Raw genomic sequence first — 17,760 nt, forward strand, 5'->3', positions numbered from 1 at the left:
AACCCAACCATGCATAGGATTTTAGATTGATGACGGAACATACATGCTTTGACTTGAAATGTCGCTCTCGCGTAGAAGAAAAAGTACAAACGAAATATCCAGCACTAGTAGTTTGAGAAAATTTATCCGAAATCTAGATATATTCATGGGTTGATTTACGGTGTTCTAGTTCAGCTCTCTTTGCTGCTTTGATTACAGATTATCGATGGACACAACTTGCACTGGAACACCTTTAAGAACCATTCTCCTCCTCCTCTTCCAGATATGGTGCTTCTCTTTCATTTCCATGGCAGACGTTATTTATCGTCCCACTGACCTCTTCAGCGTCAGCTGCGGCTCATCCACCAACTTCTCCACTCTCGACACTCGCAATTGGACTACAGACATCCACTTCCTCTCTCCAACCCACCTCTCAGTTGCTGCTCCTTCACTCACACCATCTACCATCCAGGGTCCCTACACCCATGCTCGTCTCTCTCACTCTCCGTTCACTTACTCTTTCCCTCTCACACCAGGCCCCAAGTTCATTCGTCTCTTCTTCTACTCAACTTCTTACCAAAACTTTCCTCGCTCCCAAGCCTCTTTTTCAGTCCAAGCAGGCCCCTACACCCTCCTTCAACATTTCAATTCTTCCCTCAACGCCGATGCTGATGATGATCCTAGCCACCCTGACATCTTGTTCAGAGAATATTGCATCAACCTCCAAGACGGTGAGAACCTCAACATAACCTTCATTCCTACCACCACAGATTCCTACGCTTTCATCAACGGTATCGAGATTGTTTCCATGCCCCCTTATCTCTACTACACCGATCCTGGCCACTCCCCAGAGCAGCCGCAATATGTTGCCACCATGACCCCATATGTCGTTGAGAACAAGTTTGCTCTCGAGACCATGTACAGGTTAAAAGCTGGTGATCATACTATACCCTCCTCTGAGGACACGGGTATGCTCAGGACTTGGGATACCGATAGCAAGTACCTAGATACTCAAAGTGAAGAATCTATTGAGTTTACGGGTACAACTAATCTGAGCTTCACTAAGAACATTCCTAACTACACGGCACCAGACCAAGTGTTCCGATCTGTACGGAATATGGGAAGGAATGCCTCTTTCAACATGAGGAACAACATCACTTGGCAGCTTGCTGTTGATTCCGGCTTCACCTACTTGCTAAGGTTATACTTTTGTGAGCTTAACCCGAGAATTGAAGAGGCTGGTGTCCTGAGATTCTTCATCTTCATACAAGATCAGTTGGCTACCGATTGGGCAGACGTTTTCATGTGGACAAATCATTGGGGTGTGCCCGTGGTTAGAGAGTATGTAGTTATCATCTCAGAGAGTCCGAAAAAAGTTAACCTTTCGCTAAAAATGCATCCTCACCCTAAAAGCATCATCCAGGACGCTCAAATAAACGCAATTGAAATCTTCAAAATCAGCAATTATAAAGGTAGTCTCGCTGGACCGAATCCGGACCCTCCTCAAACCGCAGTGGTATCCCATCAAGGCTCAAACAAGAAAAACGGAGCCACCAAGAAAATCCTCGCCGCTGTGACAGGGACAGTTTTCGGTGTCCTTTTGCTCTCTTTTATTGTCGCTTTCTTCTTCGTCAAACGCAAGAAAAACATCACCGTTGAAAGTACGAAAGAGGGAACTTCTCCTCTCCGGGATGGCTCACCATCGCTACCAACCAACCTCTGTCGTCACTTCTCAATCTCAGAAATTATTGCCGCCACCAATAACTTCGACGAACTCTTCATCGTTGGAGTGGGAGGCTTTGGCAACGTTTACAAAGGCTACATCGACGATTCTACACCTGTGGCAATCAAAAGGCTCAAACCGGGTTCTCAGCAAGGTCTCGACGAGTTCATGAACGAGATCGAAATGCTCTCTCAACTTCGTCATCTCCATCTTGTTTCCCTCATCGGTTACTGCTACGAGAGCAACGAGATGATCCTCGTGTACGATTTCATGGATCGTGGAGCCCTTCGTGATCATCTCTACGACACCGATAACCCTTTGCTTTCATGGAAGCAAAGGCTTCAGATATGCATCGGGGCCGCACGAGGACTGCATTATCTGCATACAGGTGCGAACCAGATGATCATTCACCGTGACGTGAAGAGCACAAACATCTTGTTGGATGAAAAATGGGTGGCGAAAGTTTCAGACTTCGGGTTATCTCGAATTGGGCCCACGAGTTCTTCAATGACCCATGTGAGCACTCAGGTGAAAGGCAGTGTTGGGTATTTAGACCCGGAGTATTACAAACGACAGCGTTTGACGGAGAAGTCGGACGTGTACTCGTATGGAGTGGTGCTCTTAGAGGTATTGTGTGGGAGGCAGCCTTTGCTCCGGACGGTGGAGAAGCAACAGGTGTCACTTGTGGATTGGGCGAAGCATCGGTATCAGAAAGGATCTCTGGGTGAGATTGTGGATCCAGCACTGAAGGGTCAGATAGCACCTCACTGTTTGCGAAAATTTGGTGAGGTTGCGTTGAGCTGTTTGCTTGAGGATGGGACTCAGCGACCTTCCATGAACGACGTCGTTGGGGTGTTGGAGTTTGTTCTGCAGCTTCAGCTTCAGGATAGTGCTCATGGTGATGTAGTGTGGGAGAGTGGTGTGGATTATGAAGGCAGTACAACTGACGACATGTTCAGTTCCCATAGTAATAGCAGTGGATTGAACTGTACAAGCTACAGGAATAAGGAATCTGACAGGTTGATCCTTGACAATGTTTTTTCTGAGCTTAAGGATCCAAAGGGACGCTGATCGAAGTTAGTGTGCTCAATGAGTTTGGTGTCTATGACAAGAAAAATGGTTCCAATTGTAATAGCAAATGGCATTAATGTTTGATTTGTGCGGAACTAGACATTCCACTATTACAGTAAGAACTTCGATTATATACATACATAATTAAGTATTAATACTCTCTCGCATGTTTGTAGCTGGTCATTGCCTTTTAGTATTGATATTATGCTACAGGTTTACATTGTTCAGCTTGGTGGATATGTTTTAGTGGTTATTGTGTGGAATGAGTGATATATAGTCTATCCTTCACATCCTGTGTGTAAACCAGGACTACTCTTGTTTTGTGTGAGTTGGTTGATTGATGATAAGGAAAAGATCTCTTTCTAGCTCTTTTTGTAGGTATGACACTGATATATTAACACCCGACAGTAATATATTTAGCTTTGATTTTATTTAATTGAAGAAGTATATTGTGATACTTTTTCCCCCCCTCACAACCTACTAATTGTCATATATTTTTGGTATTATTTTGTCAAGTTGTGTATAATTGTCAAAAGATGTATTGTAATATATTTTATATGTTTCCCATATATCTTGAAAAAAAAAAGGTATTCATCTTCATGCTTAAAAAAACATACCATATAATCAGATACAAGAATAGATAAAGATGCAAGAATGGTATAAAATATAGGAAGAAATTATTTGTGAAATGTTGAATAATATATCTAACTACATAGATAACCGAATACAGTTTGATACTAATTTTAGTGCTATGATGCGTAAACAAATGGTTGAACAATGATTAGTGATTGGACTTGAATTTGAGAGAGGTATAATATGAAGTTTCAGAAAGAATATTACAATGGCAGTGTAGCTATGTAGCCATAGAGAGAAAAAGACTATGGGTCGATTTTCTTTCACCCACTGCATTCAATACAAGCACTATCTATTCCACTATGTTAAAGGAAGACTTTTTATAAAAGAAAGTAGAAATAAATGGTCAATAAGTAGGTTAGTGTGACCTTGGAGGAGGAAACTAGACCGAACGTGTCGTTATCACTCAGCTATATTGCAATTACATGTAGTCCCACAAACTACACATGTGAAAAAGGAAGATAATAAAGCATTTGAAAAACGAGCACTGAAGCGGATGCAGTGATAGGATTTACAGATATAGTGCTGCTTCATGTTGAGATATATACCTATATTTTGTTATAGTTGCAGAGGAGCCGGAATGAAAAGAACACACGTTTCTGGTGTGATGTGGTTGGTGATAATTTTGGTGAACGCATACCTCGGTATTTCAGAAACGGCGAAGACCAACGACACCACTTCTGTTTGCGATGGCTCCCTACAGGAGTGCCTCAACGCCGGGCACTTGGACTCGGAGTTCCCCACCATCGCCGCCTCTCACCTCGCCAGAATGCTTGGTGAAATCAAGAGTAAGACCCTTATTACAACAAATCGTGCATCCTCATGTCCCATTCGCAATGACCGTTATAGAGATTGTATTTCTGATGAGAAGAAAATACCTAAAGAACGTTGCAGTGATCCCTTCAAAAGAAGTTGTTGAATATCTTCCAAGATTGGGGTGTCAACCTCCATTTCCCTCGTTGTTCTATGTATCTTTAGTTACTTACTGAGCACCTATCACTTTCATTACTGTACGAATAACTCGATCACCAGAAATGAAATATTTTGGTCAAGTTTGCTTTTCTTATTTCAACTTTCATTTAATGAAGTTTCTTGCTATATATTGTCTTGCACGATAACGGACGATAGTTCTGTATATTCTCTTGCAACCATAAAGCGGCTGATGTTGAAAGTTCGGGCATTTTTGTATTTTGGGTTCATTTGAATTTGAATTTGTAAGGTAAAGTCTTCGTACACCTGCTGGTTTTTTTTTTTTTGTTTTTTTAAATAAAATCGTGAGGGAGAAAGTCGGTTTGTGTTGATTATCAAAAAGTGAAGTCGTATTCATATATTACGACTTCACTTTTCATTTTTCTTATATATTACCAAAATACAAGAAAACTTTTATATCTGTATGGTTTAATGTGTTTTAATAAACGAGTAGCATAATTGATTTGAAAGACATTTATTTTAAATTTAAATAAACTAATTCAATTTATGATTGACCAAGTTACTTTTAGAGTGGAGGTTTTGACAAGAATAACAGTGATTTGAGAAAGTTAACATAATTACACGTGGAAAAATGCATATCGATGAAAATTAAATGAAGGCGACAAGCTTCCTATGGGTGCACCTGCAGTGATGATGTCTCCACAAACGAAATACAGTATTGATATAAGATGAAAGTTTTAATAACATATATTAAAAAATTGAAAAGTGAATTCCTCATATACAATGACAACTTCACTTTTTGACATAAATAAAAACTAGTCTTCCAAAATATGATTTTAATTTTTTGCAAAAAAAAACAATAGAAATTGGGACTTTATGTAAAGTCGTCTTCCACCGTAACGATTTAATCCTATTTTAAAAAAAAAAAAATCTATTTTCATAAATTTAAATTCAAATGAACTCCGAAATATAAAAAACCTGAATGTTCGTGTTCGTTCCTTGAACGATAGTATGATTTGTTTACGTGTTTTAAGTAAACCATCAATTGTCTCTACTTAACTATAAGTTCATATTCATTCCTCGGACACCATAATGAAAGTTCTAACTTTTATGTAAATAGTGGTGGCTTATTTGATGGACTGTTACTTTTTGTTCTTTTTAGAAATTAAAAATGTACTTAAACAATTATTCTGATACAAGAATCGTAAGATTTTTATTTATTCTTATTATTGCATCACGATAAATAGGCATATATAATTAAAGAAAAATAGATGTTGAAATAAAAAATAATAATTTATGTTATTTTAAATTTGAAAAATAATATAGCTAGATTAAAATATATTTCAAATTTATAAAAAAATGAAAAAAAAACAAAGGTGTTTTATATGATTTAGCAGCACACCACTAAGACTAAAATAGTTCGTCCACTTAAAAGAAATTTGTTAAAAACAACCGATTTTAGAGATTAAAGTAATTAATCATTATAATAATTAATTGAGATATTAATTTATAAATTAAAAATTATTAATATTTAAAATAATTTCTATTATAAATAAAAAATTCTAATTATTTTGTCGATTATAATCTAAAATGATTCTAACATAATTATCAATTAAAGACTGATTAGAACATTAATTTTATAATAAATAATGTTAGAGATGATTATAGACTATAATTAACAAACTAATTATTATTTTGTATTTATGATTGGTCTATAGGTAAATATTACGATCAGTTTGCATAATATGATAAGAAAGCAATATCGTCGGTGGAGATGAACAATTTGATTCATCAGTGCCATGACTTCTACAAGGGTGAGAATCTACACCTGATGTAAAAGCAATATAATCGGATCATTCATTATTTTGCAAGTAAAAGGCGCAGTCTTTACAAATTCAAATGACTAATAAAAGACAACTATGTTAGCCCTGAAAAAATTGTTGTGAATGATCTTTTCATAAAATAAGGGCGCTTCTCCTTGTACCTCCAACAGTTTTTCTGTACCTCCAAAATTTATTATTATGCTCTTATTTAATTTACAGGTGAAAGTGGGTAGAAACGCAGTAATTTAACCCGTTGTGCCTTCATTTAAAATTTTTTCAGTGGTTTCTGAAGAAGTCTTTGAGCTTTAATTTTAGGAATGGTTGTCTAACAATAGATTACAAGATCCCTTTCATCAAAATTGAGAAACGGTCTTTGTTTTAAGAGTGCACCGAAACAGCTTTACAAAACCATTTCAAACATGCGTGAAACGGAACACACAGTTTGTTTTTTTTTTTTGAATTTTACTAAAACGGATTGTGGAATCCGTGTTGGAGGACGCTGAATTACAGAAACGGATTATGGAATCCGTGTAAGAGGACGCTGAAACGGATTTTAGAATCCGTTTTGGTTTTTTTTGTTTGTTAATCGTTTTCTCTTTGATTAACTTTACAGAACTATGATAAATGGGGAGGTGTGGTGTGTCATGGCAAGGAGAGCGATATAAAAGAAGGACACGAGTTTCCCAAGCGGCCACACATCATGTGAGTATCAATTATGATTCATACAAAACTTTGATTCAATAGCTTACTTGTGTTAATTTTTGGTATTTCTTTGCAATCAAATTTAGGACTACTCTGATATTTCTTTCACATGATAAAATACAAAATTAATTGAAACAAAAAGCTGGTTTTCGGGATGAGAATATCCAACTGTACCAAACCTTTCACAATTTTCGTTGTGCTGGGTGGTCCCCTTCTTTCTGTGCTTGATTTGGTGGGAATGATAAATAACAATGCATTTTATTATGTAGACAGGTCGAATCTGAGCATTGAATTATATTTCTCGTAATGCTCATTAATTATGTTAGAAGCATAATGTTAGCTAAAAGCGAACTTGCTTTTAGTAATAAGAAGAGTGAGAAATTGGTAAATATTGTTTTGCTTAGTTTATCAGAAAATTAGTTATTCATCGGATTACTAGCATATTTGTATTTGTTATGTTATATTTAACTTTTACTAAGTAAACTTTAATATGGCCTTACATCTTACGTGTGCTGTGTTGGTGATCTAATTAATTGTTATATTATGTTATATTTAACTTTTACTAAGTAAACTTTAATATTGACTAACTTTATTAATGCTTCTGTCATCCATGGCCAATCTTTCAGACTAAGAATTTGGTCGGCTGGTACATCTTTCAACACCAATACTTCTTTGAAATTTCCCTGCTTTTGCACCATTTCTTTTACTTTTCATAAAGAGACTACCCTGAATCCACAATTATATGTTTCAACTTTTCAATCCTCGCCGATAATAGAACAACCCTTATTTCCCTTTCTGTAACAACTGTACAGTACAAAACGGATTTCACACTGTTAATTACGTCAATCACGTGCTGAAACGGATTTCACACTCTTTTTCAGTCAAAAACCCAAAAAAACACCAAAACGGATTTCATGTTCCGTTTCAGTCTTCTGAGAGACGGATTCCAGAATCCGTTTCAATAAAAATAAAAAAAAAATAAAAAAGAAATGGATTGTGTATTCCGTTTCAGCTTTCTGGGAAACGGATTTCACATTCCGTTTCGGACAAAAGAAAAAAAAGGAAATGTGTGTTCCGTTTCAGGCATGTTTGAAACGGATTTGTAAAGCTATTTCGGTGCACTCTTAAAACGAAGACCGTTTCTCAATTTTGATGAAACGGATCTTGTAATCTATTGTTAAAATCAATTCAAATACACAGACGTGAGGTGGTTTTGGGGGTGCAGAGCGTGAGGGTGGTTTATGCTGTGAAAGAGAGACAATAACTCTTATATTTTACTATGGACAAACATGAAAATAAATTTGGTTTTGGGGGTACAGGAGAGATTGTTGGAGGTGTAGGGAGAAGCCCCCTAAAATAACCATTGACCGGGCTGAACTAAATTTAATTGGACCGTTATTAGGCCCAACGAAGGAGCCCAGCCACTGAGAGCTTTCAGTAACAAGAAGCCATTATCAGAGCTTTTCAATGTAAAAGTATCCTCCACTAATTAATCAAATTTATTTCTTTCAATTATTTAACTCTTGCATTTTAACATTTTTCTTACCACTAGGTTGAATACGGTCAAATTTTGGTCGTGGTCGTCTCAACCGAATACGGTCCAATTTTGTTTGAATCGACTTAGTCCAATGCAGTCAAATTTGGGTCTGGGTCAACTCGATCAAATACTTCCAAATTTTGTCTAAGACCGGCTGGGCCAAATTTCGATTGGAACCGGCTTGACTGAATTCAACCAAATTTCATATAGGGTCATGCCAACTAAGTCAAATACGACTAAATTTGGGCTAGTTAGTCTCAATCTTTAGCCTAACCTAACCAAAACTATAAATGTATAAATTTGGATTGGATATTTTGGATTATCCATTTTGAAAATCTAGATTTAGAGAATGGATATTCAATCCATAAAATATATAAAATATATATCATATTGAAATTCAGATCCAATAAAATGAATTTTAAATTGATTAAATTTTTAATAAAATGAATATTCAATGATTTGGATCGGAGAAAAAATGGATTGAAAAATCATGAAAAATAATTTTTTGTCCACCTTTGATTCGACATTGGGACTCCCACTTTATTAATTGGTTGTGAAATAGTCAAGTTCATTAATGTTGATTTTGGTAAAACAAAGAATAATGCAATTGTGAATGATATATTTTTTTCTTTACCTTCTTTATACGTATAGATGTATAAATTAGATGTTAAATCTTGTATAAATGTAATGCATGTATAAAACATTAATGTTTTATTAAAACATTTCTTAACAGTAAAGACACTATGAAGGATAATGTGAATGTTTGTTTGGATTTATTTAAGTAGATTCAACTATAATTTATACTATTCTAGATAGAGTTTTTAAGAATGGTTAGAATGGACTTTTAATAATGATTTTGAATCCGTTGTAATATGATTTTTTTTATATGCTTTTAAATTAACGGCAATTAAAATCATAGTTGTTGCAAAAGAGAAAATTATGAAAAAAAAATCTGCAAAAGGACGATAGTTGACAATTAAACGATTGTTAAAAAGGCATATACAATGACAGTCCTGGTTATAACTGTCGTTAAAAGTAACAAATATGATGATGGTTTAAGTAATAATTGTTATGTTTCTTCTTAGTATTTACAGTTTTATTTTCGATACTTATACTACACATAAAATCCTGAAATTTTTTGTGTTATATTATAGTATTATATATCAACTTTTAATATTTTAGAGGATAATATATATATATATATATATATATATATATAAATTACAAATTTATGTCTATTGTATAGGTAACATATGTAAATTTATGTATGTTATATATACATTAGATAACAATTTATGTTTTCTGCAATTATGTCTGACTTATATCAATTAGAAAAAATTATATCATTGGATTCTAACCATAGGTTTAAAGAATCTTTTCTTATATGTATGACACATAAAGAGAGATAAATTAAATATAATTTTAGTTTTTGAATTTTGATATAAAATTGAAATTTGATTACTTTTCAAACTTTGATTTATTTTGATTTTTAAATTTTAAAATTAAATGGACAAAATTATTTTAGTTTAATTATATTAATTTTTTTATCTAATAAATATATTTTTTAATAAATACCTGAGTGAGAATGTGTCAACCAATAAAAAAATATCTTAAATACTATCGTCTCTTAAGATGTCACATAAATAAAATAGTATAAAGGCGTAGACTCGTTAAGAAGACTTCGGTTTGGATAAGTTATTAGGAGCATGCTTCTATGATCGCAAAGGAACGCGTCCCTACTTCTAATCTTATGTCTTTCTTTCTACTTCAACATTTTGTCACTTATTATTCAGTTTTATAATATTCTCTCAATTATAGAGTGATAGGAAATATAAAATAATATATTTTAAGCAACTAGTGTCTGGTTAGTGGTTTCTAGTCACACATGTTTCGTCTTCTTGATAAATGGATAATTGCATGACTTCTTGACTTTCTCTTTGACTTGTTCAGCACCTTGAAATGTAAACTACTAATAACTTTTTAATTTAGATAAATTTGTTGTACTATATGTCCCTCGGTCAAGCGGCCAAATCTAATTCTTAGACCCATCGGCCAATGTTGAAAAACTATTACATCGAACGGTCAAACGGCCTAAGAATAAGTTGTTAAACCATCGGTCGAATGGGCTCAATTAATCAGCCGGGCGATCTTTAAACTATAAGACTCTCGGTCAAACGGTTAAACAAGTAAGTCATGAACAAATCATGTTCATGCCCACCGGCCCATCGGTTGCACCTGGTCGAGCAACACGAACCCTCGATGGCATACCGGTCGATCGAACAAGTACGTGTAATACCTAACTATAACACAATCAATGAATCAACCCTCGGTCGATCAATCTCTTTAGACTTCTGAAGTCCCTCGAATGTGTCAGTCGGTCGGCCAGACGTTCATGAAAGGTTTTATTTATCGAAAACAGCATAACTAACCCGGCCAAGCGGCCATCGGTCGCATTATCAGACAGCCAATCAATCGAGTTAATTAACGTTAAACAAGTCTATAATCCTGATTAAAAGATCATTGAGCCGTGGGCCGTGATTAAAGAATCCTAATCACAGGCCCACACAGAAAACTATAAATAGGGCCCAAAGGTAGGTTGGTAAGGATCTTAATTTCGCATTTATTGCAACAGACATTTTGATACACCGATCGGTCCTTTCTAACTTAAGCATCGGAGTACTTTAGGCAGGTACCCCGATCGTCAGGAGTGGATTTCGCTGAAGTTACAGGAGTGGAAGAAGGCAGTGCAGGCCGAAGAGGTTCTTAACATGCACTTGGCCCCTACCCCGAAACATTTGTTATATATGAATTATAAATATTTAAAAATATGTATAATTAATTTAAATAAATAAAGAGAAATAGGTAGTTGTGACTTTAAATAAAAAAATGTTTCTATCTAAAAACCTTAACAGAAATTAATATTTGGTTTTATATATTAAATATATAAATTAAGAAGTTTAGTTATACATATTAATGTTTGGTATATTATAACGTTCAATAATAATATTTTTTCTTTTCTTTTCCACGTTATCTCTCTCTGTAGTCTCTGGTCCTTACAAAAATAGAAAATAAAATTATTTAAATAAATAAAAAATTGAAAATAAAAAAAATAGGACTTTAAAATAGTTTAAATTTTAATATAACATTTATAATATAATTAAACATGTTATCAACGTACAATATGTAGTAAATAGAATTATGTAACTTTTTTTTTTCTTTTTCTTTTTTGCACTTGATTCTCTTCCTCGTTCCCCCTATCTTTCCCCGTCTATAAGCAAAAAGGGTGTACAGGAAAACAGTATGATAGATTGCATTATCTAATCTTTTACAATCAAATTTTTGTTTACACTTTTTTACTTTTAATTAAGAAATCTTAATTTAACTCTACGATGTTATTTTTTATAGTCGTTGTACTATGTTTAGTTTAAAATAAGTGTTTCGTATAATTGGAAGTATTAACAAATAATATAATTAAATCTCGTTTATTATTTATACTATCATGATACATAATCGTATGATAAAAAAATACATTATATGTTATGATATGAAAACAGTTAAAAATAAAAGAAGAAAATCTAAAAATATTTGAGAAGTCAATTAAAAAAGTTAAAATAGTAATAGATGAAATAAAAATAAACATTTTACCAAATATTATAATTATTTAGATACCTAATTTAAGAAACAAGTAATAGTTATTCAAAAACAAAAACTCCTGTATTAGGAATATAAAATTATTTAAGTCATTTTGAACAAAATATAATTTTTTGCACATTGAATTCTATTATACATATGTACATATTTTTCGACATAACGGAAAGTTGAGATATTTAAAGGAGGTAGTTAAAGGAGGTAGGAGTGACAAAAGAGTCAATTTGATCACTTTTAGTCTAATTCATCATAAGATGACAAAATATGGATCGGCAGTGGCGGATCTTGACCAAAACTTTTGGAGGAGTTAAAATAATATACTTAAAATTTATATTTTTAACATTAGTGTTACTAATCCAATAAAAATGAATACATAATTTAATATAGTTATAACTATAAAAGAAACTACACATATCTAAAGGATTTTCCATTGTTTTTTCGTATAAAAGAAACTACAGTCATAACTAAAGTTTTCATTTATTTTTTTCTAATATAAATAACCCAATTATCCGAAAAATATTCATTTTCTATTTTACTAATGTGCACATATCGATTCAAGAGTCATCACAAGCATTTCATCTCATTATTGTGCAATGAACAACGATATTGTTCTGCTTTTATCTTCACGATTCTTTTATCAATTTTAAAAAATGAATTTATTCTTTTGTTTTTCACCAATATACCTATTTAAAAAATAAGTTTAAGAATAAAAAAATAATTTATCATAATGAAATCAAAAATTGAGAGACATAACTACTACAAAAATTATGATAATCAAGTCCACTTAAAAATTGTTTATAAAAAAATCAGATCATACATTACTTACTCTTCTATATTAATAAATAATAATATACAAAATGTCATGAAATAAAAATTAGTGCTAAATTTTAAACAAGTATTTCACTATCAAGTGAAAAAAGATATGGTTATTTTTTTTCTTCTTCATAAATGGAAGAAAAGATATAACAAATAAGGACAAAAATAACGAGTTTCTGTTTAATTTGTTTTTTTTTCTTCGCTAACAAAAGAAATTAGGTAAGAGTGAGAGATGAGTACAACATATAAAAAACTCAAAAGATAATGGGAAGAGAAAATGAAAATGATCTTAATAATTTTAATTTTATTTTCTTTATTATATTTGATTTTATGTTTTACTATTTATTAACATTAAATATTGTACTTTATAAAAGAAATAAAAAGATACCTAATAAAAAGATACATATAATTTAAAAAAATTAAAAATATACATAATTTAAAAGATTTAAAACACATATAATTTAAAAAATTGTAAAAGTGGGGGGGGGGGGGGGGGGGGGGGCGGGGGGGGGGGGGGGGGGGGGGCTAAAAAAATCAATCAAAATTCGTAATTCATCTATCAAAGAGTGGGCTCCTCAATTCTAAATTTATGGCTTAATTATGTTTTGAGTCCCTCATAAATTTGGAAACTTGAGTTTCAATCGTTTTCTTTGTCTTCTTTTGTTTATGTTGCATGTGAGGCTTTTTCTGCTTGCATGTGAGGTTTTCATCTTCAATACGAGTCTTTGTTGATAAATGATCTTAACGGTAGGTCATGATCGTTCTTATTATATTTCTATGTGTAGATAGAGCATCATGTGTTGTTGGAGGTAATTTGGTGTTCCAAGAGCTATTTGGGTTGTCTTTTACAAGTAAGGGGAACTAGTCTTTTTCTTGTTTAGGAAAATTTCGTGTGTTGTAATGCATGTTAGAAAATTAAGCTTTGAGATAGTGTGGTTGTGCTGTTGAATATGTCCAGTTGTGTATGATCACTGCTTGCACATGTTTGATTTTGATTTCAAGTGGGTTTTTGTGTTTGATAGTTTGCAACTAGTATTTGATTGAATGTGAATGCCTATGAGATTTGAATTGGGAAATATGGCATTGGTTAAGTCAAGAAACATAGAACTTATGAGCATTTGTTGAATTGATGAATCGTATGTTAAATTGTTTGATATTTGATTTGTGGTTGGACTTGATTTGGGGAAATGTTTGAATCTATGTTTTGAGGGATTGAGTATCAGTTTTGAACTCTCTAAAATTGTTTGGAATCAAAAACACTAAATGAAAGGTGTCCAATTAGTCAATTAGATAGAATCAATTTTCTCCAAATTGTTGTTTCTGATGCAATGTCGAGCGTTGTTATAGTGTCGTAGGGCGCCAAGCCACTGACTTAGTGTCACCAAGCACCACTTTTGAATCGTTGGAAAAAAAATTAGTGAATTCCAAGGGTTGGGCGTTAGACGCCACTTTTCCAGCGTTGGGTGCCACTCTGTTTTTCTAGTATTCGTTCTCTTGGTAAAATGAAGATTCTTACTTCGTTAACTGCTAAATCGAGCTAAAATTTTAACAGCTGATCCTAGACACATGATTTTTCACTTTGACTGGTGGAATATTTGATTTGAGGTTTGTAGTTAGACCAGTTAATTTCTCATGTTTGCACTATGTTTTAGGTTTCTCTTTTATGAATGGTATTCTTATTTGATCAATCAGTAGGTTATTATGTAATGTTGTGGTCTTAGGATGATCTTGATATCAAAGTATGTGTTTTAACAATGATAAATGTGTATGATATGCAAAGTAAGGCATGCTAAGGTGATGAAATGATTTTATTTATAATTTGAATCTTGTTATGGTATTTGTAAACTCATTTGGAGAAAGTTATATTATGATAATGAGTAATGTATGAAGTGAAAATATTGGTGGAAAGAGTTATGAATTGTGTTATAAGAAAGTGTGATGGTTTTACAAGGGTGAAAGTGGATCTTAATGGAATGGAATGTAAAAAGTTGATTTGAATTGTTTGTCGTATAAAATTATAAAGTTATAAAGTTATAAGGTTATGAGATTATGAGATTATAAGATTATAAGATTATAAGATTATAAGATTATAAATTTAGAAATTTATGAAATTATAAAATTATAAATTTATGAAACTATAAAATTATAAAACTATAAAATTATAGCATTATAAAATTATGAAACTATAAAATTATAAAATTATGAAATTATAAAATTATAAAATTATAGAATTATAAAATTATAGAATTATAAACTTATAAATATTCTTATCTTCATCTTTTTCTTATGTCAAATTTAAAACGATATTACTTAATCAAAAATTAGCATGAATCATATGCATAAAAGATCGTATAAGGTTTTAAATAATTGTTGTTGTAAAAAAATAAATTAAAAGATTATACTTAATAATTTATTTTAAAGGTTTAAAATATACATTTACAATAAAAAAATCACACTTTTTAATATTATAGTTTTTTTCATATTTATTGAATTCACGTTCTACTATTTGCAAGTTCAAAATGTCAAAGTTTGTGACTTTAACATGACCGAAAAAAAAACATGTGTAAGCTAACCATTTAATTGTCTTAAAATATAATAGTTTAACAACAAACGCTAGCAAAAAATATTTAACAAAAATAATTTATATTTAAAGTATTAATTCATTTTTCAATAGTATCTTTTCATTTTTAATTATATCCTTTTATGATTACTAATTATTTGGTAATTTATTAAAATTAAATTTAAAAAAGTATATTTTACTTTTATTTCTTAATATAATATTTTTTAAAGTAATATATTTATTATTGATAACACAAATTTTTCACTGTCATAATAATTTTGTCTAAAGAAAATTATCAACATAAAACTACATTTAATTTTTATATTAAATTATAATATAAATAATTGTATTATTGGATTTTTTATATATTTTTATTTCATAAAATATTAGACGGTATCTTAATTAGACGTGTTTAGTAATTGACATTAATCAAAGCGTTTATATATTGATTAGACATTTAATCAATATATTTTACACATATTTTTTATATTTTTAGATAATTTATTTTATATTTTTACACATGTTTAATTTTTTTATTTTTGTAAAATCTATTATGTATATTTTTTATAAAAATATTAATTTTTTAAACATATAAATTATTTTTCATATTTATTTTATTCAAAACTTAATTATAAATTTAAAAATTTATTATTTATTTTTTCAACTCTAAATATATTTTAATAAGACCAACCGATATGTATGGGTGAGTTTAAAACTAGTAGGAAAAGAGGTTTTTTTGTATTTTGGGTCTATTAGAAGTCAAATTTGTATAAATGAGTTTCTTATTTTTATTTGTTTTTGCGAAAATGGATCAAGTCGGCAAGGTGGAGGACGACAATGGAGGTGGAGTTGTCTCTCCCGACCGGTTTCTTTATTTTTTTTTTTAAAGTTAATGTCGTCATCTAACATAAAATTTTTTTTTATTTGGAAAAAGTGAAGTCGTCCTCACCCATGTCAACTTCACTTTTTCAATTATTTTTTGCTTTTTTTAAATTAATAACTGAAAATTTTTAAAAAGAATAACGAAACTAAAAAATAAAAAAATAAAAAAACTGAAAAATTAGAAAAAAATAAAAAAATGAAAACTGAAAAAAATTGAGAAAAAAGGAAAAGTAATGAAAAACTTGTTAAATCTAAAAAAAAATGAAAAAATATGAGATATTTAAAAAAAATAATGAAAAGTGAAAATTTTGAAAAGAAAATTTAAAAAATAATTAAAACTGATTTGAAAAAAAAAGTGAGAAGTGAAGTCGTCGTGTTAGAGGACGACTTTACTTTTCAATTTAAACAAAGTCGTTATGTCTAACGACGACATTACTTTAAAAAACCAAAAAAAAAGAAACAAAACCGGTAGGGGGAAGGATGACTTCATCCTGAATGTTGCCCTCCCCATTACGACTTGACCCAATTTGAAAAAAAAAAATTTAACAGACTCTATTTTATAATTTTGTATTGAAAGAAACCTTGAAATAAAAAAAAACCAGGAAAAGAAAAGAATATACTAAGTAACCAAAAGAAATTGGAGAGTTGAAGACAAAACTCATAATTTAGATTCACATGTGCACATAACTCCAAAGTTCACGTGTTGAGTGTCTTTGTGATAAAATATGCTTGATTGCTTTTATAAAAGTTCGCTAATAGGATAGAAACGTCACTGTCCAAGAATAAACGAGATTATCATTTTATTATTATTAATATTATTATTATTATTATTATTATTATTATTATTATTATTATTATTATGATAACAATATATTTGGGAATTAACTATGTGTACTACAGGGTCCATCGGCCAAGCGAACCAAGGTCAAGCGGCCACAGGTCGCCCACTACAGGTGGATCTCACCTTAGACGCTGATGTGACAATCTCTTCGGAATCTCATTGAACACGCTAAATCGGCTACCTGTCAGCCAGACGGGCTAAACACTCCCTCCACCTTCAGATCCAAATGAACTTTGTCTCCATCTCCATGGAGACCCTCACCCATAAGGACACTCGTTAGGCCGCACGACCCTCAATCGGACGATCATGCCAAAACCTGAATTAGTAAGTTAAATAAATTAAGATAATATAAGTCAGTAATCAAGTTTAAAAAACAATTGAGTCATGATTAAGAAACCCTAATCATAGGCCCACACCGAAAACTATAAATAGAGGCCTGTGGTAGGTTGGTGAGGATCTTTAATTTCGCATTTATTACAACAGTTACTATTATCTACCGATCGGCCTTAATTAACTACTTGAGCATCGGAGCCTTTAAGACAGGTACACGGATCGTCCGAGTGACCGAGCGACAGAGGAGAAATATTGTATTAAACGAAGGATTAGACGAGTTAA

At 31.8% G+C, this 17,760-nt stretch overlaps 1 pseudogene; it reads left to right on the top strand.

Moving 5' to 3' along the window:
* On the top strand, positions 1-3,164 carry LOC114183161 (receptor-like protein kinase FERONIA pseudogene; annotated as a pseudogene).
* Positions 3,165-17,760: the final 14,596 nt, after the last annotated feature.

This window comes from Vigna unguiculata, chromosome 5, assembly GCF_037176805.1.
Source record: "Vigna unguiculata cultivar grain cowpea cultivar isolate G323 ecotype 2 chromosome 5, ASM3717680v1, whole genome shotgun sequence".
Taxonomy (NCBI): Eukaryota; Viridiplantae; Streptophyta; class Magnoliopsida; order Fabales; family Fabaceae; genus Vigna; species Vigna unguiculata.